At 36.9% G+C, this 23,637-nt stretch overlaps 1 long non-coding RNA gene and 1 pseudogene across 2 annotated transcripts; one reads left to right on the top strand and one right to left on the bottom strand.

The window, feature by feature from the left end:
* Nucleotides 1-6,531: 6,531 nt before the first annotated feature.
* On the bottom strand, nt 6,532-8,767 carry LOC148790595 (uncharacterized). The gene is made up of 3 exons (XR_016077160.1): nt 7,272-8,767; nt 7,141-7,186; nt 6,532-7,041 (listed from the first exon to the last, which is right to left on the bottom strand). It is a non-coding gene; the product is annotated as an uncharacterized LOC148790595 (long non-coding RNA).
* Nucleotides 8,768-12,928: 4,161 nt separating this feature from the next.
* Nucleotides 12,929-22,034, top strand: LOC104587138 (aspartic proteinase 36-like; annotated as a pseudogene). Its single transcript, XR_016077159.1, has 5 exons — nt 12,929-13,433; nt 13,887-14,013; nt 14,121-14,366; nt 14,469-16,695; nt 20,893-22,034. The product of XR_016077159.1 is annotated as an aspartic proteinase 36-like (transcript).
* The last annotated feature ends 1,603 nt before the right edge of the window (nt 22,035-23,637 follow it).

A 23,637-nucleotide genomic window follows, 5' to 3' on the forward strand; every position in this document is an offset into this window, starting at 1 on the left:
GAGGGTTCAGACTGTTCAAGCGGGTCTGATGTGGGTTCTACGAACCAGTTTGCGTCCCACGGTAGTTCAAGTGAGCCCGATGTAGGTCCTGAGGAAGGGGTCGGGCCTACCACCCGAGGTGCTTCGGGTAGGTCGGCATCCACCTCCCGTCGTGGCCGGGTTGTAGATCAGTTCGGCCCTTCGACTATGACGCTTGAGGAACTTCAAACCCTCGTAGACTACTATAATTTGCCCAGTGAGTACGGTTACTTTATCCCTATGGGGAGCTTTCCTTGGGAACACGGTCCCGATGAGATGGTGATTTTCCGGGAACAGCTCGCCGCGGGGCTGCGACTGCCCTTCCACCCTCTTCTTGTCGAGGTCCCAAACCACTTCGGTGTGACGGTTGGTCAGCTTCACCCGAACTCTATTAGGAACTTAGTGGGAACGATCTCTTTATTTTGCGACGAGAACTTCCCTCTGGATCTGGAGATTTTTTCTTCTATCTTAATGTTGAAAAAGCAAGTGGGTCCCCTTCCTGGGCGTAGGCGGGCATACTACCTGTCCCCTCACCCGGGCTTCAAGCTCTTACACGGACTCCCCAATAAGGTCCCGGCGTGGAAGCGGGACTATTTCGGGGTGCGAAGTGCGATGGGGTGGCCGTTTCAGACCGGCTGGGGGATGGCCACTCCTGATTCCGGCATCACACTTGATGAGGAGACGGCGAAGGGTCTCCGGCAATGGGTGCGACTTGGGCTGGATTGCCAATGGTATCTGACGGAGGCCAAGCTTATTGCTGCGGGCCTGAGTTCGGGTAGGTTCTTTCCCTAGTGATCTTGTCTTGCTCTTCTTTTACGTCTTACTGATGCCGAACTCCTTTTCGCAGGTACAATGGATTCTCGAGGGTCCCGAGGTGCGCACTTGTTCGAGGGGATGAAGAGGAGAAAGCGGGTGGCCAAGCGAGCTCGCGCCGAGCCATCCCGAGCTGCGGAGCCCGAGGTGCCGGATTATCCGGCAGAGGAGCCCGAGATGGTTCCTCCTATACAGGGGCCGGCGGGGGCTCCTTATGCCGAAACCACACACACGGGGGCTCCCGCCTATTCCGAGTCCGCTCATATGCGAGCTAGGCCGTCGAGCTCGAAGGCCCCGGGGGACATCAGGAGCGTGCTGTCGCCTGTGCATGCTCTTCAACGGAGTAAGGAGGCGATGTTTCCTGAGGAAGTTGCGGCGTGGACTGAGCTCCCTCTGCACCAAGTGGCCTGCCGTGCCGTTACTCATGCCATGGCGCCAATTGATGATGCACAATCTGGCCGGTCTTAGCTGTCGATGATCTTGCCTCTGAACTGAGTAACAGGGACCTGAAACGGGAGGAGAAGAGAAGCTCCGGGGAGAACCCGGCGTAAGGGCTCCGAAGCTCAAGTTAGAATCCTTCAAAGGCAAGAATAACCAGATAGCGCGAAAGTTAGCATACCTCGTCCCTGGGGGGGTAGAAGCCTTTTATAACCACCTCGCGCACTCACTTCCAGGCCTCCGTCAGGTCGGGCATGATTACTTCTGAACTCCTGCCAGTTCGGGTGTCATTTCCTCTGGTCGGACAGAACCGCCACTGTTCCTTTTGTCGGAGCCGTCTCTGCGGCTAGTGACGACGGTTGCAGGTGGCGGTGGCAGGAAGCCATTTGAAATGCGGCTGTCAGGCATCAGATCCCAAATCAGTCAGGTACGTCGCCCTCGGATAAAGACGTCCTTGGTGTCGGGTACGTTTGGCTGGCCTGGTGCTTTGGAAGTGAAGTGTTGGAGTGGCGAGCGAGGTGCCTTGAGTTCGGTTTGGAGTGTTCCGAGTTGTCACGGGTCAGCTCGGGTCAGCTTTGTGAGGCTTGGGGCCCAGTATAGTTCGTGCTCCTTGCAGGGAGCTCGGGTTCTCGGTAGGGAGCTCGCTCTTAATAGCGAGCTCGGACTCCCTGTAGGGAGTTTGTTCTTAATAGGGAGCTCGGTTTTTGGGGAGCTCGGGTTCTTAGGGAGCTCGAACTTCTAGTACCGAGCTCGGACTTAGGGAGCTCGGGTTTTAGGGAGCTCGGACCTTTGATAGGGAGCTCGCTCTTAATCAGGGAGCTCGGGCTCCTAGTAGGGAGCTCGGATTTAGGGAGCTCGGGTTCTTAGGGAGCTTGGGCTTCTAGTACCGAGCTCGGACTTAGGGAGCTCGGGTTTTAGGGAGCTCGGACCTTTGACAGGGAGCTTGCTCTTAACAAGGAGCTCGGACTAAGTACAGCGGTCTGGAGTTCGGGCTCGGTAGTGAGTTTGGACTTGCTTCCGATGTTCGCTTTGGGTGCTCTACTGTCCCGAGCTGCTGGCCTTTGCCACGTGTCGGGCGATGGCGAGGTCGGGCCAAATTTCCCTTCATCAGAAACAAAACATAGAGTATTTGGAGAGCAATGAGAAGCTTGCCTTGTGTGAGGAGAAAATCAAAGTGGATTTAGAGTAAGAAGAGAACATGAGACGAGTAAACAACTCAATACAGAAACTATTTCTGCGGTGACAGAAGGGTCAAGATTGCAGGAAGCTGAACAAGGATATATACTAGGTGCTTCTGACTCTGATTCTGAAGATAAAGATAGAATAACAATTGAAACAAAATCAATTAGCTTGCAGAGCCTACATGTTGAACATGTGAACCTGGAGAAGAAAGCCAATTCAAATGCAAATGCAGGCAAGGAGATTCTAGCAGCATCTGAAAAACTGGATACAGATGAATGTGAACAGAGAATTAAGTATGAAATGCAGGTGATAGCTTCTGATATAGTACCATGTTTTGAAAACCAAGGTTATTGAAATAACCATTCAAACAGAAAAGAATGCTGGTAAATTTCCCTTAGATGACAAATGGGAAGAGTGGCTTCATGAATCTTCTACATCATCAACCAAAGAAAAGGAATTCAAGTCAATTGAGACAAGCAAGGATATAAAATATGAGCTCAAAAAATTAACTTAGAACATGTTTGCATATGCTTATGCTGCATACATATGGAATGGGAGACAACAATTATATTGATACCATTCAAAAGCTCCATGGTTGAAGAGTGTATAGAGTATATTAGAACAGAGAAGTGTGTATGGTGGTTATATCTACATATTCACAAAAAGACAGTTTGATTCCAATTCGAAGAGAGATGCTGGAATATCAACCCAACAAAGTCTCTTCTTAGCCCAGCCCATCTGAAAAGCACTCTTTCCACCTTGCCGACCAACTATTCAAAAGAAATAAGTTTTATCATACATTAATATTTCTAATTTTGTTTCCTTTATTTTTCTTTTTAGGTTGAACATATGTAAAGAGAAACTTCAAATGTGCAGAGGGAGACATTGGATGAAAGTTTTATACGTTGATTGTTTATTATGAAGGCATTTTTTAAAATGTTATACATTGGGTTGGCTGTTGGGGGTTTAAAGGGATTGGGGATGGACTACCCTCATTGTGTAGCCCTATGAAGGAAGAAAAACACTTGGAATGTAATTTATAATTTTCACAAAATTATAAAGTTTAATAGAAATTTGTCAGTAAACTGATAAGTTGCAAGTTTCTTTTATTCAAAACAAATGTATATCAATATGGGGATGGAAATCACCATTATATCATTATAAGAGTTATATGTTTTCAGGTTGTTAGTGACTCTCTTAAACCTTCACTAGTTCAATGAAATAGTAATGGTCAATCAGTGTCACTATAGCTCTACATATTTTTTATCGGATTCCAAATGCTTAATTGAAGAGCAGTAACTATGTACCAACATTTGATAACCGTCAATAGTTCAATGAAATAGTAATGGTCAAGCAGTGTCACTATAACTCTGCACATTTTTTATTGTATTCCAAATGCTTAATTGAAGAGCAATATCTATGTACCAACATTTGATAATAGGGGTTTTTTTATGGGTTAAATGTGGTTGTCAAAATTCAATTCTCATCTCACGTGAATGACTTGATTCGAATTGGCTAATCATTTTGCCTTTTAGGTTGCTATTTATATGTTTTGATAAAATTCAACTAATTTTGGCTTTTAGCCATTCTTAATTCCAAACTAAAATGGTTGCTTCTTATAAATTATGGAGTAATGGGTAATACCAACTGGTCAAATTGGGCTTGGTTATAATAGAATCAAGGTCAAAGTTGGATAGTAGGGGTAATACCATGTCAAACAGGTAAATGGCTAAACAATCTGAGTGGGATACTTTTTGACCATTCACTAAGTTTTGACCAAATTCCAAGTTTTAAGAATAGCATATCCAAAATCACGGTTGGGTGATGGTTCAAATAGTTGTACCATTCAGGTCAATATCAAGTTGAAAATAAAATTTGGAGTTGCAACTAGGGTTGTCAATGGGGCAATCATACCTGAAACGGCAATCATGTGCTTGGCAACAAGAAACAGCAATCATTTGGCTGAAATGCAATAGAATGCAATCATTTAGATCCTATTATCCAATCCAAAGATCCGAATTCAACCAAATAGGATCGGATCTCTGATCAGATAATGATCCGATCCATTTTCACCCTTAGGCAAAACTACCCGTCTTGGATAGTTTTTGACCATTCATCAAAATTTTGACAAGATTCCAAGTTTTGAGAATAGCATACCCAAAATCATGGCTAGGTTATGATTCAAATAGTTCAACCATTCAAGCCAATAGCAAGTTGAAAAAAAAATTATGGAGTTGCAACTAGGCTTGCCAATTGGTCAGTTCTACCTGGCAAACCAAATCAAATTGAATTGATTATGTCGATTATGGTTTAATGAGTTTGTCCCAATAAATAATCAGGTCTGTTCTAGTTCTTGCTTGTCCCGAACCGATTAGGACCCATACTGATTAATTTACTAAATATATACTTTTTGCTCATTTTATTTCAATTTTAAATATATATTTTATATTTGAAATAGTAAATATGATAGTAATTTATTAACATATAAACAATATATTATTTTACTATCATTTTTATTGAGATTATATTATCAAATTTATGTTTTTAGTTATTATTTAAATAAACAAATGTAGTTTTCATAATAATCAGGTCTGATCCGATTATTCACCTAACATGTCTTATCAGATGCCTATATAGGGCCTGCCATGAAAAGCTAGAAGTCAATATCCCTAGGCTTGTCAATGAAACCCAAAAATCCAAGACTCGACCGGATTATCTTGCATTTGGGTGATGTATTTATGTAATTAGATTGAATTCAGGTGTTATAATACCTCTGATTTATAATTGGATTGGATTCAGACTTGACCCCAATTAAGGCTGGCATGACCCTGATAGTAGGGGTGTCAATGGTATTTGAAAATCCGATTTTGAATTAGAGATTCGACATATTCAAATCAAATTTGGATAATTCAAATATAGAATTGTTCGAATTTGGATATCCTATTCATACTGAATAGTTAATCGGATTCGAATTTGGATATGACCTAGTTCGATTTGATAAATATCCGAATCTGACCGATTATTTAAGTCTTATATATACTATATAAAAATAATTAAGTTATAAATAATGTATATATTTATATGATTTTTATAAATAAAATATTTATTTTATATATTTATTAATTAGTCCAACTCGAATTGAATCGAATATTCGAATATTTAATCGGTTTTGAATTCGAATATAAATTGTCAATATCCGTTGGATATCGAATTAAATTAGGATTCTGAATTTCTAATCGTATTCAAATTCGGATATTGCCTAATCTGATTCAAATTCAATTCGTTTACACCCCTACCTGATGGTTCACTACAAATATCTTATTTACCCATCACTGGGACTTCCTTCTAATTAACTTCTTTATCACCAGTGGTGACTTCTTGTATTGTCCAGGCCCGACCTGATATTATGTATGGAATATTTAATATATATTAAAAATTTATTCGTTATTTATTATTTATTATAATCGGGTGTATTTGTCCTAATAACCGATCGGTTAGGTTCTGGGTCCAAAAATCATAGACCCTCTATCTAGTCTAGTTTCGGGTCTAAGTCACCAACATTTCATGTTGGATCAGTTCCATTCAGGTTTGAACTGATTCTGACCCAGACCCGACTCGTTGATGAGTAAGGTCTAGAAACCCAAGCTAGCACATTATTCCATTGACCGAATTAGCATTTGAGGAACCTATGAGGCTATTACCTATCTAGGACATCTTCTTGGTCAAAATGAAACCATCCAATTAGTACATTTCTATGGAACAAATGAAAATGTAATGTAGGTCAACAATATGCATTGATCACACGAACAGTTGCACTTGCTGGCAGAGTGCACTCCGAGATCATTGTTTTTGCTTACCACTAGTCAGAAAAATTTTTTTCAAACACCATTTCCTTTCTAATTTATCAAAAAAAAAAAAAAAAACCTCCCTTTCCTTTCTACTTCCTTGCTAAGCAGATGAACTTATCTCTTCCACGTGATAATCAGCATCATATGAGCAATAAAAATGATAAAAAATATCATTTCTTTTTTTTTTCTTTTGTTTTGGACGAAATTTCTTCCTACTTTTTGATAGATAACATCCAAACATTTTTAACTAAAAAAAAATAATAGCAAAAAAGTGCTGTAACAACCTGAAAAACAGAACTATAAAAAAACAACAATTGGAAACATCATTTCTTCTTGAATTCACATTATATTAGATCTACAGAAATGTCTAGAAATGTTACTAAATGCCTAAGTGGACTAAGCTCGAGTTCAGAAACAATGGTTTTGTACAATGTGTTTCATATCTGTGGGAAAATGGGATCAACAAAAGCATAGTGCATGGGATCCAAAAGCATGGCTTCAGCTTTACAAGGATGGATTATGGCATCCAGTGGGCGATATTCATCTTCAGCACCAATCCTTGATTGGTCCCATTGTTTTAGGAGAATATTGGTCAGATAATGTAGAGGCTGCCCATATAACTGTTTGATGGATTTTCCCAGGCCCTGCCATGAGGTGAATAGAATAACCGATGCACATTGAGAAGGAACCGATATCTGCTTCATGTATTATTGATACATTTCTGCTCGTCTGATCATAGCACCTGCATCAAGGAATATGTCTTACACTGCCTTCACAATAGTTGTAACAACAAAAAGTAATTTAATGAATAAGATAATTACGCAGACAGCTTAGGATTTACCAATAGGATTCCATCCAATGGTGCAAGGAAACCAATAGAATGTAGACTGTCCATGAAACAGGAGAAACTGTTTTATATATTGGAAACTCAGTTTAAGTATCAAGTTTTACTTCTGAGAAGCAGAAACTTACCAAGATCCAATGTACCCTTAGAGCTACACTAGCACTAAAGCAGGACAACCACTAGAACTCCCACCAGTCATGCCTTTGACTCCATTACTTTGTTCCAAGAACTAATCTTGCCATTCTTTGAACACTTGTATATGTATACAATAGTCCCTGCTCTCTGTGGTTCTAGATGTGCCAAATTCCAGCCATAAATCATAATAAGAGATCTGATCACCATTGGCAATCCGAACTAACCCATAACCAAACCAACAGTGAAGGATGATGAAAAACCATTAGCGGAGCGTTGAACTGTACCAACAAGTGAAGCATCAACTTGTATAAGTGGGGGTGGCCTCATCACCAATTTGAGGCAGGACTCAATACCATAGTACAAGGATTCATCTATTGGTTCATATCTGGAGGCTAGTAGCTAGACCAAAGAATAGAGAGAAGAATTGAGAAAAATTCAGGATCCTAGTCTATGAAAACTGGGTTTTAATTGTTGCCTTGTCAAGCCACTAGTGCTGCAATAGTAGAACCATGACAACCTGCTTGAATTGTTAAAATGCAGGTATCAGATAGCTTACCACGGACATTGAGCTGGATGTGGACCATGTGGTTGTCACTTGATTGGATTTCTGGGGTAAGACAGGAATTCCATTTCCAGGAAAAATTAAGGCCCTGACCGTGACAATGAACATTTCAATGAATTAACTAAATGACCATTGATAAAAGAGTCACTTTTTCTGTTCACAAACTATTCATTTCCAGTACCAACTCTTCCTCAAATATCTAAAAGGCTTTGTCTGATCTGACAATTTAGTCTATTATCTTACAAAACCCACACAATTGAAACTTTTGATGCAACATATTTCAGGACATTAGCAAGCTTGTAGACTTCTAGATTTTATAAAAACATAATTCATGGTTAAGTTCCAAACCGTTTAGCACTTAAGTAAATTGAAATAATTTAATAAATCATTAAAACATATTGTCAACAGCATAGAGGGTGGACTTGGCTCATGTTGTTGTACCATTTTTCTCTTTTCCTGGCTCATGTTGAATTCTAGACTCTAGAATACAAGAAAAGTCAAAATTGATGACACTAATAAATCTCAGTAAATCCAACCTACTTTCAGTATATATACCAAACATATTAAATGAGGTGGTTCGGCCATTAAAAAAAAAAAAAAATGAATGAGGTAATATAGCATGTGGAGACAAGGTTCTCTTTTGGGAGGATCTTTGGATTGGTGACTCAACCCTTAAAGACCTCTATCCTTCTCTTTACTCCCTTTTGCTGCTTAAAAAAGAACCTGCACATCATTTTGTGTCCTATTCTCAGTTGTCCAGGGTAAGCAAATCTCTATCCTTCTCTTTATTCTTATTCAGTTATTTGAGGGCTTGCCTGTAGTAAGCAAAACTCTCCGCCATCTCCACTCCTGCGGCCCCGTCTTCCAAATCTTATACCCTCAAAGACTTAAGAATCAATTAAGCAAACCAAAAAAGAAAATTAATTAAGAAAATAACTCACCTATGATGAATGATGCAGATCTCCAACCGCCGCTCTTGGATCTGCTAACCCGGCGACCTTTATAATCCACCATCCCTTCTACCATATCTCCTCCTCCTCCCAGCAGTGGAGATTTGCTTGCTGAAGCGTCACACACCTCCATTCTTCCCAGTCCCCTCCCAGGCCTCTTTCTCTCTCTCTCTCTCCATTACACAATCAACAAAGAGAATTGAGGAGAGAGCTATCACAAAAATCTGAATTCCAATTCAATACCTTTCTGAATTCAGTTACATATATGGTTTCAAATTCAGGAAACCATATAAGAACAAATGGATTTTATTGGTGTGATGTTGGGAGTCCTATTCAATCATCCATGAGAAATCTGTCCAATTCTTTTTTTTCCTGATTTTTTTACTTTGTTTGATAAAATATTATTTAGTTCTCAGTTGTTATTTCCAGCATAGTTGCATGAGATTACCATTTTATTTGATACTAGGAAGCATGAGATTACCATTTTAGTTGATTTTTTTGCTCCAGAACAAAGTTATATTTTGAAAAAGAAAATGAACTACTAGGAAGCATAGTTCAATGTGTTCTAGCTTCAGTTTGAGCTGCTATGCAATTTACTTTAGAAAATATGGAAGCATTTCTGCATTTTCTTGATTTTTTTTGGCACATATATTTCCAAACTAATTCAACTAGTTTGAATTTATTTCCATCTTAAGTTGTTTTTATTCTAATAATTTCTTGCATGTCTAATTTGAAAAACATGCCTTGGTCATCACTAGACCTGTTCATGGGCCGGGTAGCCCGACGGCCCGGCCTGCACCCCGGCTGGGCTTGGTCATATAATTAGGCCCGCGGGCCTGACCTCGAGCTTAACACAGTAAGCCCGACTGTGTTTCAGGCCGGGCTCGGGATTTGTCAAAAAAGCCCGGCCCGACTCAGTATTATATATTTTATAAAATATATAATATGTATTTTATATATTTTATAAAATATATAAATAATATAATATTTATTAAAATATATATATATATATATTTTATTCTTTTCTTTATAATTTCAATCTATCTCTCTCTTTATTCAGCTGCTTCAACATTAAAAATAATAATAATATAGGCTAAATTTCGGGCCCGGGCCCAAGCTCGAGCTTCGGGCTTTTTATGAGGGCCGGGCTCGGGCTCAAATTGTAGGCCCGATGGTCGGGCCGGGCTCGGGCTCGGGCCTTAAAAAAATTTGTTAATACACAGTAAAAGCCCGGCTCGAGCCCGGCCCGACCCGGCCCATGAACAGGTCTAGTCATCACTATATTTTATGTAATTGAATGTAATGATGTTTTGTAGAGACATGCTTCGATCACCACTAAATAGAAATCAAATGAAAAAGTTGGCTGCGATTGCTATTTCTATTCATTATGAAATGATGATGCACTATGATTGTTTATGTATTTTGGTTGCTATTATCATTGCAATCAGGAGGAGAGGGATGATGGTCTCTAGGATATTGAGAAGTTATGATAGAGGGGATTGGCAGGGAATCATGGGAGGAAAGGCTTGCAATTAGGTTTTCAAACCTTAAGTCTATGGTCTTGGAATAAGATCAATCATGTATAGACCATATACGAATGGATAGGACTAGTTATTTGAGGCTATGTGAGTTACTAAGGAGTGTAGGAAAATTAAGAGATAGTAAACATGTGGGAGTGGAAGAAATGGTTGTATGCTTCCTAAACATTTTATTACATGATGTCAAGATTAGGGAGCAAAAATGGCACTTTAGGAGGTCCACCTTAAGCAAGTACTTCAATATGGTCTTGAATGCAATGTTACGCTTACATGAAATCCTTCTTAAAAAGCCATAACCTGTGCCTGCAAACTCAACTGATGAGAAATGCAAGTGGTTCAAGGTGTGCCCATTTTTTATTTATTTTTTTCTTTTTCATTACAAATAACAAACCTTTAAAGGTTAGAACTTAGAATGAGTTGAAACTCAATTTCAATGGGGCAAACAGTAATGGACACATAGGGCTGTTTCTAGTGGTGGGTTGTGATTGATTGGGTTCCTTTTGATATGGCATGGACCTATTACACAGGTTTATAAAACAAAACATCCAAAAAAATTATTTAGGCCAAAAGAGTAATGTTAGCAATAATGTAATATATGGGCCTCTTACCCAGTAAAGTTGGTGAGACAAAAGAACATGGGTATGTTTGAGTGCCTCATTTCCCTAGGTAAATTTCAACAAAAAGAACATGGGTAAATAAATTACTTGGGTAAATTTTACCTGAGAAACATTACGCAGGTAAGTAAGATAGCGGTAAACAAACAGGGCCTTAAAGTTAAAAGATTCCTCTTAAAAGATAACAGTTAAGAGCAAGCGATTAGGCCCTTATATTTATGTTTGCACTTTTATATTTTTCTAAGTATGTTGTCTTTTTTCTTTGTCTTAATTTGTTGTTGTTGGGGGAAATACTAAAGCTTTCTTTGGAGGAGGAAGTATGGAGCTTAGGTCTCAGCGCTAGGTGAGAATCTTCTCTTATGGCTGGCCCTAAACAGCCACAATCCAGCTTATGAGGATTTGTGGTTGGAACTGCTGAGGGTGTGGAGGTTGAGAGATCGAATCATCCACCCACAAGACTGCCCCCCACAACGTCCCACAATACATCCCTGTTGTGTATTGGGAACATCTCCTAATGATGACATCATCGTTTTTGAAACTATCATCGGGAGATGTTCCCAATACATGGCAGGGATGTGCTGTGGGTCATTGTAGGGGGCTGATTTGAACTTGGAGGTTGGAAGAATTTTATTTCGCAATATCATCCTAATTTTTTTTGTGCAAAATGAGGATTCCTTATATTAAGGCCACTCACATGGCTTCTATTTTGCACCTCCCTAATTCCGTAATAGTTCTCCCAATAGGATTGTTTGGTGGCTAGGGGTGTCAACATTATTTGAAAATCCAATTTCGAATATGAGATTCGACATAATTGAATCGAATTCGGATATATCCTATTCATACCGAATAATTAATCAGATTCGAATTTGGATATGACCTGATTCGATTCGATAAATATCCGAATTCGGCCGATTATTTAATTCTTATATATAATATATAAAATATTTAAATGTCTTATAATATATAATTAAATTATATAAATAGTTTATATATTTATATACTTTATATAAATAAAATATTTATTAATTAACTAAAATAATTAATTAGTCAATTTTGAATCGAATCGAATATTCAAATATTTAATCGGATTCGAATTCATATATTGCTTGATTTGATTCGTTTACATCCCTACTGGAGGATTAATTATTGTCTTTTAGAAATATGGTTTTCAGGTTTCGGTTGTTTGTTCCAATCAAAATTTTATTGTTTTTAAAATTCATAATGTTACGGATTTTTTGCCTTGGGTTGTTGTTTTTTATATGGCGAGTTTATACTTAAGGAATAAATTTTGGATGAATATGTATAGCTGATTAATTAATATTGCTGATCCAATATTTATTATTGGTGATTTCAATGAAGCTGTTGGAGTATATGAATATATATTATAAAAATATATATAAATATATAATAAAAAACTAGAAATATATGTATATATAATATTATATTTTAAATAATATATAATATATTATATATTAATGCCTATTTATTGACTTATAATATATAGAAAATATAAAATGTATATAATATACATAAATATATATATATATATATACCAGTCAGTCAGTTAATTGTCTGTTTTCTATATTGACTAACCAAAACTGAATTGGTACCTTCGTTTTTTTTCAAAAATATCAAACCAAAATTGAACCGCCTGATTTTTTATTCAATTTTTCGGTTCGGTTTGACTCTATTATTAATACATACATACATAGGCCATATTATTAAGATGTGCGGTGCCATAACCCGGTAGTGTTGTAAGCCTGTCGGTCGTTTTTACAGTTACAGATACAGGGCTACGTGCGTAGTGAGACAACTATCATTTGAACACGAGATTATCAACCGTTGGATTTGAACTTGAAGCACGAGAATACCAACCGTTGGATTCGAAGAAAGAATGATTCCGTGTATCCAACTGGGCCAGTGTGGGGACTGGGGAGTGCGTTGTACGCACTCATTGTAGTTTAGAAGCTTTATAAGGTGGAAGTAAAGGAAGAAATTACAGAAACGTAATCTGATTTTGAATCCTCTGTCCGTTGGTGGCCGTTGTCAAGGTCTCGTCTCGTCAAACGTCTTTTTATTTTCTCTTCTTGATTTCTCTCTCTGCTTTTCTTTCTCTCTCTGCCTCTCTCACGCACACTCTGTTCTTCTGAACTTTCAGTGATACAAAAAAGCACATACACCTTGATCTTCGCCTCTGAATTGCATGGATTTATACTTTATAATATTAGATCCGTTTGTTTTTTTGTTGTTGTCGGGAAAGGGTGAAAAGCAAATCAAAACGAAATGCCGGGTTTCTGATCTTGGTTTTGGGCGCTATCCTCCTGCCGTCGGTGATGTATTGTGGATTTCCGAAGCTCGAAAAAGCCTTTCCGGTGGACCAGAGAGTTGAGCCGAGTGAGTTTCGAGCTCGTGACAGGGTAAGGCACCGCCGAATCTTGCAGGGTGGGATTGATTTTCCCGTGGAGAGTACCTACGATCCTTACACCGTCGGGTAATTTTTTCTGTTTTTGTTTTTCTGGTCCGTGGTTGATTTTAAGCTCTGGGTTCAATTGCGGATGGCGTTTGGCGTCCGGGTTTTGTTTCTTGAATTCGTTTCTGTTCACGGAGTTAGAATTTCTTTCTGCTCTTCTTTTGCCTACTCGTTATTTTATAATTTATATTGATGGGCTTTTGATATTACTGTTTTCCTCTTCTTTGTTTAGTAGGTTCTGGATTTGATGATTATTATTGTTTTGAGCTTCTCTAGTTTGCAAATTGACAGCTACATGGGTCTATACTGTCCTTTCTCTTTTGATGCTTTTGATGTAGTTCATAGATGGGTTTTCGAAGATGCTGATTATTTTTCTCTATTTGTTTATCTTCTTCGGCTTTTGATCTCTTTAAAACTCTACTGGGTGGGGATTTATTGTAATGGTTTTGACACATTTCTTTTTCTTTGAACCAGACTCTATTGTACGAGAGTGAAATTGGGGACTTCAAAAGAATTCTATGTTCAAATTGACACCAGAAGTGATGTCTTGTGGGTCACCTGCAATGCCTGCAGTGGTTGCCCCAAATATAGCGGCCTGAATGTAAAGCTTTCTTTCTTTCTTTATTTTTTCCGCCTCCTTCCTCTTCTTTCACTTCCTTTGACATTTTTGCAGATGAAATCCTTACCAAGACTGTTACATTTTTGCAGATTGCATTTAATTTCTTGGATGCTGCTGCCTCATTCACCGCTTCTATTGTTCAGATGAAATATGTAATTTGGCGGTTCAAACTTTAGATGGTGGCTGCAGTGCTCAGGATTCCCAGTGTGGTTACTCCTTTCAGTATGATGATGGAAGTGGGACACATTGGGTTATTATTGTACAAGATTGTTATTCTTTGACATAATTCTCGGAAAATCTTTGGTTGCAAACTCTTCGGAAACCATAATTTTTGGGTAGGCATTATGTATAAGATATGCTCTTTTGTATGACTTGGGTGGTGGGGATAATATTATGTTTCTTGGAACTTACATGATAGAGGTTTGTTCTTGAGACAGATGTAGCAACTATCAGTCCGGAAACTTGACTAAGCCAGATAGAGCCATTGATGGGATTTTTGGGTTTGGACAGCATGAACTGTCTGTCATTTCACAACTGTTCTCATGAGGAGTTGCACCAAAGGTGTTTTCTCATTGCTTGATAGGAGCTAATAGTGGTGGAGGTATATTGGTTTTTGGTGGGATTGTGGAGCCAAATATTGTCTACAGTCCTCTTGTTCCAAATCAATAGTCCTCTTCTTGGAGCTATTATCTTTTATTTGCCATTTTTTCTTTTCATGTAGCCTAGCCATTACAGTCTCTTTTCTGATCTAAAGTTTGTTTCTGGATTATTAGTACCATAAAAAGTTGTGAATGGACATATTGGAAATACATGCATTTTTTTCCTTTTTATCTGTAAAGGACATTTTTCTTTATTCTCGAACACATTTATAAATTTTAGTGGTTGGATGTTGATAATCAGATAAACAGATATTTGTTTTGATTCTTAAAAATATGGAGCTTGTCCACTAACACTTCCTTTGGAAGTCTATGCTTCAAGGAGAGAAAAGAAATTAGAACCCTAGTAGTCAATGATCTTTACTTACCTGTAGAACTATATGGTTAAAATTTGTTTGCTTCCATTGATTCTTTTCATTTATATCATAGCTTTGCGTTTATCATATGGACCTTTATATTAGTTTGGTTAAGGCTTGTTTTCTTCCTTAAATTTGTTCAGCTGTCTCTAACAAGTTTTTGTTCAGCATCTCAACTTTCCCATCATTTTTTCACTTATTGAAGCTACTACTAGATTCCATGAGTATGTTCATTTCTAATCCTATCTTTTCTAGTTTTACCATTTAACCATTTCAACATTCATATTTACTTCCATGCCTGAGTGGTACTCCCCAATCACTTAGCATTTTGGATGAACTAATTCTATGGAAAATATCCTCCTCAATCTCTCCCTTGTTATGAATTATTGATCCAAGGTAACAAAAGAAATTATAGAGCCATATCTTGGTCTCCAGTACTAATATTACACTACTCTCACAGTAGTTATATATTCACTCTAGTTTTGTCAATCCATGTAATTTATTCTTTGACATGTTTAATCATCCATCCATGACTATTTGATCAAAGAAGGGCTGAGTGTCAGTCTTTGTTGAAGTCTGATTATAATTAATAACTTTGATGTCTCTCCCCTAGGTGCTTAACAGTGGTCATTTGTGCCATCATATATGTTCTTTGGTCCACATATCTATTTGTCATTCACTCATTCATTTCTTTCCCAAAACATGCCATATCATCTCTTCCTGTCTAAGCACCAGTTTATCTTTAAGCATTCATACATCTTTTATTCTGCATGAGGTATCCTATCATAGATAACAATCCTTGTGTGCTAAACATCCAATGTTAGACAAGTTTGTTATTATAGACAATCATCTCCTTTTCAATTTCATCGCTACTATTGTTTATGCGCATAAGAAAACTCAAATTTGATTCATTTTAATTTTGATTCTGCATTGGGTTTGATTCCCTTTTGTCTCAAAGCTGTCAATTGGCAAATTCTGCCCATTGATCCAGCAGTGTTTTCTACTTCAAGCAATGAAGGAACCATAATTGATTTTGGAACAACTTTCGCATACCTTGCAGCAGAAGCATATGATCCATTTGTCAATGCTATAAGTTACAGGAACACAATTTTTTAACAATTTAATTGATGTGAAACACTTTGTAGCAGGCTATGTAATTATAAACCCACACCTTTTATTTGTAAAAGATTGAAGTTAATTTACCGACTACTTAGTTTTCGTTGTTGGGGAAGGGAAATGGTGAAATAAATTATATTCTTAATCTCTGAAGTTCATTTCTTCCATTAGATCCTTAACTTAATATTTGAAATGCACATGTCCATTGCATTCAGCGTTGATGGGATATTCCCTATTGTCAGCTTAAACTTTGTTGGTAGTGCATCCATGATCTTAAGTTCCATACCTCATAAAACAGGGTGATGTTGTAAGCTTTTAACTTGTGATTTTTATGAAAAATACATATTATGTACTTGAAGGGATGGTTTTATTCTTTATTCTTTTTCGTTTTTTTGGGTAGTTGAGTGAATGAAGTATTGCTAATATAACACCAAAAGGTTTTAATTCAAATTTTTAACTTTTCTCCCAGGATGGGGCAGAATTGTGGTGCATTGGCTTCCAAAGAGTTCAGGACCAAGGGATGACCATTTTAGGAGGTTTGAATTCTGACTTAAATGTTTCTCCATTGTATGCTCTAGTCCAAAATGCAGTGAATGAGTATTGGTTGGATGCTAGCCTTTGCATTTATGTCATGTGTAGGTATCCTTGTGGTTTCTAACATACATTATAAGCATATGTTTATATTTAGATGTATTATTTGTAAATATATTATGTATATATTTGTATACATGCCTAGACATGTATGTATCTGTATCTTTTTCATAAAGTTCATAATAAAAAAGGTTTTATAGATAACTACGATGTATACATGAAAGTATTATTCTGCTTCAAGTAAATCTCCCATTAAATTATTATTCTTGATGGCGTGTAAAACTAAAAATTAAACATATCTTACAAAATAAGGAAGTTCTTATATATGTTAACATTCTGTACTGCTCTCATGGACTATATTTTATGATATTGTAAGGACCAATTGTTGTGAATTGCATAATTGCATCTCAAACTATCTAAGATAGACAATAGTTGGGATTTCCCTACAGACAATGTACAAAGTGCACATATCTAAAAAGGCCATTATCCAATGGTGGCCCCTACTATCTGGGGTCTTGGGAGGGGTAGATTGGACAGTCCTAACTCCTAACCTTTGGCATTTTCTTTTGCACAACGAGGCTACTCTCACTCTCCCGATATGAGAGTTCACATATTTCTCATCCAGAAATAGTATTCAGGGGACTTTTCAAGCAGTTTTCTATCCAACCCATGCCTAACACTTCATTGTAGAAAGTTGTTTATCAGATATGGTTGTCGCATAACTTATGCCCACTTTCTGATGGTTTTGGCAACTAAGATTCTATGCAGTGTATAAATAGTGGAGATACCTTTAAATGTTTTCTATATTGCAAATGCATTTAAGAAATTCTTCTTTGCTTTTCCTCTCTATTGGATATGGTATCATGCCTTGATTTATTGTAGTGTATTTAGGAGTTTGTGTACACAGTACACAGATTACATTTGAAAATGAGTTTAATAATGACATTTTATGTATAGCTAAGAAAGTGGAGAATTACCAACAAAACCACAAATCATGAAATACAAAATTAGGAAAAACAAAAACTCTGTTATACTTCACATTTACATAGCCTCCAAGACCTAAAATTAAAGAGATTAATGACGGGTGATACAAGAAGAGCTAGGGGTGGACCAAAAAGGACATGGGTAGAAGTAGTATGAAATGATTTAGGCACTAATAATTTAACAGTGGATATGGCTTTAAATTGAATGGATTGGCAAAACAGGATTCATGTAGCCAACCCCATATAGCTAGGATAAGGCATAGACGATAATGATGATGACATATTAAGGGATATTGTTTATGACCTCGGCTTGCATGACTTGCAAATTTCTAGGCCTAGGCAGCCACATTTCTTCCAAGCCTGTCCCAGCCTGGATCCACATTAAGTATGCAAGAAATGCAAATCCGTGATGTTTGGCTATATCAGGTTGATATTCGTTGTAACCTCATAATGGACTTTCATACTACAACCGATAATTATAACCTCAGAATGGACTTTCATTTAAATTTTTATCTCGATATAACTGATGCGGTTGTAGATCTATAGATTTAAAATTGTCTTAAGAAATCATACAATTTGTCTATGATGTTTGGGCGCACATTAGGCATCAATATCTTAGTATTTATTATTATTTTATGAACATAAAATTATTATTTTATTAGTACATTGTTATTATTATTTTATTAGTTTTTAATAACTAATATCTTAGTATTGATCATTAATTTATGAATATTTTAATTAAAAAACTATGATTTATTATATTTTATTATTTATTTATCTTTAGTTTATTAATATGCTATTATTTTTGTTTATTATTTTAAAATTAATTTATTATTATTTAATAACTAATATGTTAGTATTTTATTATTACTTTAATTATAATATATTAACATTTTATTTGTACTTAATTATTATTACAATTATTATTTAATAAATTAATATCCTTGCTTTTATATTATTAATTTATTAAAATTTTATTATAGTATTATTATTTTATGAATATTTTACCAATGTTTTATTGTTATTTTAATTATTAATGTACTCTTGTTATTATTATTATTATCTTATTATTACTTTTATAATATTTTATTATTATTATTTTATCATTATTTTATTTATATTGCATTATTTTATTTATATTTATTATTATATTCATAATTAATATCTTTTTGTTGTTATTAATTTATTAATATTTTGTTTTGCTACTACTATTTTATTGTTATTGTACTAATATTTTGTTAATAGTGTATTAATATTTTATTATTAATATATTATTGTTTTTTACTATTATCTTATTATTATTATTATAATATTTTATTTTTTTATTAATACTAAGATGTTGGAGTCTCATGTGTGCCCAAACATCACAAACAAGTTGTAGGATTTCTCAAGACAATTCTAAATCTACAGATCTGCCATCACATCAGTTATATTGGAATAAAAATTTGACTGAAAGTCCATTCTGAGGATACAATTAATGGTTGCGGGCTGAAAGTCCATTCTGATGTCACAACTAATATCATGTTTATCCTGATATAGCTAAGCATCATAGGTCTGCATATTTTGCAGGGTTAATGCGGGTCTAGGCTAGGCTAGGTTAGGGAGAAATGTGGTTGCCTGGGCCTAGAAATTTGCAAGTTGGGCCAGGTCATAAACAATCATCCCTAATATGTCATCATCATTATCATCCATGCCTTATCCTACTAGCTATATGGGGTTGGCTAGATGAATCCTGTTTTGCCAATCCATTCAATATAAATTCATATCCACAGTTAAATATTATAGTGCCTAAATCATTTCTTACCACTTTTACCCATGTCCTTTTTGGTCTACCCCTAGCTCTTTTTGTGTCACCTGCCATTGATCTCTTGATTTTTTGGTCTTGAAGGCTGTGTAAATGTGAAGTATAGTTTGATTTTTTGTTTTTCCTAACTTTGTATTTCATGATTTGTGTTTGTTGGAAATTCTTCACTTTCTTGGTTACATGAAATGTCATTGTTAAACTCATTTTCAAATGTAATATGTGTAGTGTGTACACAAACTCCTAAATACAATGCAATAAATCATGGCATGATACTATATCCAATAGAGAGAAATGACAAAGAAGAATTTCATAAGTGCATTTGCAATGTAGAAAACATTTAAAGGTATCTCCACTATTTATCCACTACATAGAAACTTAGTTTCCAAAACCTTCAGAATGTGGGTATAAGTTATGCAACAACCATATCTAATAAACAACTCTTCACAATGAAGTCTTAGGCATGGGTTGGATAGAAGTAAACTGCTTGAAAAGTTCCTTGAACACTATTTCTGGATGAGAGATATGTGCTCTCATATCGTGAGAGTGAGGGCAGCCACTTTGTTCAAAAGAAAATGCCAAAGGTTCGGGGTTAGGACTATTTGTCTACCCCACCCAAGACCCTAGATAGCAGGGGCCACCATTGGACAATGTCCTTTTTAGATATGTGCACTCTCTACATTGTTTGCAGGGAAATCCCAACTATTGTCTATTTTAAGTTTGAGATACAATTATGATTGGTCCTTACAATATAAGAGATTGCTCATTTTATCTAGAGATAAAAGATAATCTGCAACAACTAATCAAGTTATATCAGGATAACATTTGACTGAAATCCCATTCTGAGGTTTAGCTAATTCTGCTAACATTTTGTTAACATATATAAGAACTTGTTTTTATCATTAAACTTCCTACATTTTTTAATCATCAATAGACTTCCTACATTGTTTCAGATTCTCTAAAACCTTTCTACTTTTAAGACATTGGAAATGCTTCCTTTCATTTTTATGAAATCTCAAACTGTTGCATAGCAGTTCTGTTGTCTGAAACAAAATCATGAAATTGGCAACCACATTTTGATTGATGTGAATGCAAGTCAACACCAGTAATCTTCTATGTATATTTGCCTCAATTAGTACATGCATTATTAAAGCTATGAGTTGGTAAGCCTGACTAAAGAGAAGAAAACTAATATTTTTTTTCTCTGCAGACCTTGTTCTAAGAGATAAATTTTTTGTTTATGATCTAGCTAATCAATGCATTGGATGGGCTAATTATGACTGTAAATTAAACAAACAATGTATGTCCTTCAAGTTTTCCATGAAGAATGCTGATTAAGTTGCACATTTACTTTTCAGGTTCATTGTCTGTAAATGTTCCACAATTTCTGGTAAGGATGAATTTATCAACACAGGACAGCTAATTGTGAGCAGTTCACCAGAGATTGTTCCATGCAGATTGATATCAAGCAGTACAATGGCTATGGTGGTTCAATTTCAGGTGCGTATGGAGGTTCATCGCTGACCCGAGTGTACATGGGATTTGAGTAATGTTGGTCGCAAGATTGTCGTGTGCGAATGCACGAGTAGCTATAACAGTAAATTTATAGGAGATTACAGCATTGATCTACAAATCCCCAATGTTCGCAGCACAGGAGTAGCTGGAGCTATCTTCTTATACACAGGTAATTACATAGAACCTTACCTCCGGTCCTCCACTTCTCATTTCCAGCCATTCTTGTGGGACACCAGGAAGGTCAAGCAATCCTGAAGTACCTGAATGAAAGCTATGATCCAACAGAAACTCTGAAATTTCCTAATACATGTATTGGAACAAAGCCAGCACCCAGGGTTGCCTTTTACAGCTCTAGAGGATTGTCTGCAATTTGCCCCCATGTTCTAAAGCCAGACCTCAAAGCCCCCGGCTCCTTTGTTCTTGCATCTTGACCTCCAGTATGTCCTGTGGTGAACGAAGGATCAACAAAGTTGTTTAGCAATTTCAACATGATATACGGAACCTCCATGGCCTGTCCTCATGTGGCGGGAGTGGCAGCACTTCTGAAAGCAGTCCATCCTGAATGGAGCCCAATGGCCATTCTATCTGCCATGATGACCACAGCAGATTCACTCGATACCACTCTCAAACCCATCACAGAACTCTTAGACGATGAGCAACCCACCAGTCCTCTAGCCACAGGAAGCGGGTAACCTTAATCCTAACAAGGCGCTCTGACCCTGGACTTGTATATGATGCAAATACAGAGGATTACATGAGGCTTCTCTGTGCTCTGAATTACACTAAGAAGGAATCAAGAAGATAACAAGGTTGTTCTCTGACTGGTTAGCCCGTGAAGCGCAAAAGTTTGGGGATGCCTCTTCAACCTTCAATCCAAGAGATCTTCCTTATGATCTTAGTATTGTGTCTAATGATCCGTGGGGACGTGCTACCCCCCGTCTTGTGTAGCCCCTTCCAATATTATAAAAAAAAAGTTTCTGTTTTACACCTCTGTGTATCGGAAAATTAAACCCTGCACTTTTTATGTTTTATTTAGTTGTTGATATGCTTACAGGAAAAAAAATTCAGTCCTAGTACAATTACTTTAAGATGGATGATAAGGAGTTAACGACATAGGCCACACCTCCTTGTTTTGGTGACATTTTTTTTAATAATGAATGATGTGGCTTTAACGTCCACTTTGAAAAAGTTATTGTACCTATAACTACGGGTGTAAATGTGCAATTTGAGTATGCTTGGGTTGAGATTTTTTTCAAAGTTCGAATGGGCCTGGTCTGAATGCCCAAGCTAAACCAGTGTATAAAATGCTATGGACAAACCCGACCCCTACCTAATTTAATGGAATCCAAAATTTTCTCTACATACAAAGCATCAGTCATGATTTCTGTCATTTTTTTATCAAATGCCCTTAAAGGGCATTTTTTTTTTCAAAAGAATGAAACTGCATTGCTTAAGTAAAACCTTCTGTACATGCTGAGATACTACTGCCCTCTTTTTGGACAACTATATTATATTTACAGGCATTATATGCTAGCTCATGGGCAGTTGTATTAAGAGTCCTACAAACATACTTGAGGTGAATCACTTGCCAGTCAGTGCATTCTTCTTTTCTATTGATGCTATTTACAATACTTTGGGCATCAGACAAAAGAGTTGCAGATTTAATTTTCATTGAGAGTGCTTTTTCCAGTCCATGGATTAATGCCTATCGTTCAGCTTGAAGACTTGAAGCAGTTCTGATCCTTCAACTATCTGTTGAAATCACAGATTGATAATTATTTTGTAAGACGGTACCTGTCCCCACTGTTCCCTTTGCTGGGCTGTATGAGCCATCAACATAAACATAGACATCTGTGCTCTGTTGAGAGTCTCCCCAGGCATTTTCTGCCGCTTGTTTAAGTTGTCAATGGGTTCTACATTCTATGTTTGAATCAGCTTTCTCTAGCAGTTGTATGGGATCAAGTATGTGTTGTTGATGGATCTTTACATTGCTCATGTCCCATGAGTCTGAAAATGATGAAAGTTTGGCAATATACCTCTGTTTGAGGTTTGGTGGTAAGCTTTTTAACTTTGCTGTTATCCAATCAGTGAGAAACTAACTCAGCTGTTTGTTATTTACTTCCTCGTGATTAATTCCACTTTGGGATGTAAGGCAGATGGCCCTCACAGAGAAACACTGAAAGAAGAGATGCTTCCATGATTCTATAGCAGCATTACAAAAAGGGCAAGTTTTTCTGTTTCCTGTAAAAAAAAAGAAGTTTGTCTCTGGTTTTCACTCCACCCACCATAGCAGCATTACAAAAAGGGCAGAGTTTTTCTGTTTCCTGTAAAAAAAGAAGTTTGTCTCTGGTTTTCACTCCACCCACCATGCCTTCCACATTAATATTTGAAACCTGAAGGGCACTTTTGTTTCAGCTGAGATTCCAGTTCTCATGTGGTCCTGAGGAGGATGGTAGCTGGTCTATAAAGAATTTTTAGCCTGTTTTGACACTGTATGTTGCTTTTCTTGAACTCTTCCATAGGAGTCTGTCTGGGTCTGTGGATGGAATTCTGTTCAGTTGTATGATGTGGTTTATTGTTTCTTCCTC

The sequence above is a fragment of the Nelumbo nucifera genome, chromosome 6, assembly GCF_055504915.1.
Source record: "Nelumbo nucifera cultivar China Antique chromosome 6, China Antique-T2T, whole genome shotgun sequence".
Lineage (NCBI taxonomy): Eukaryota > Viridiplantae > Streptophyta > Magnoliopsida > Proteales > Nelumbonaceae > Nelumbo > Nelumbo nucifera.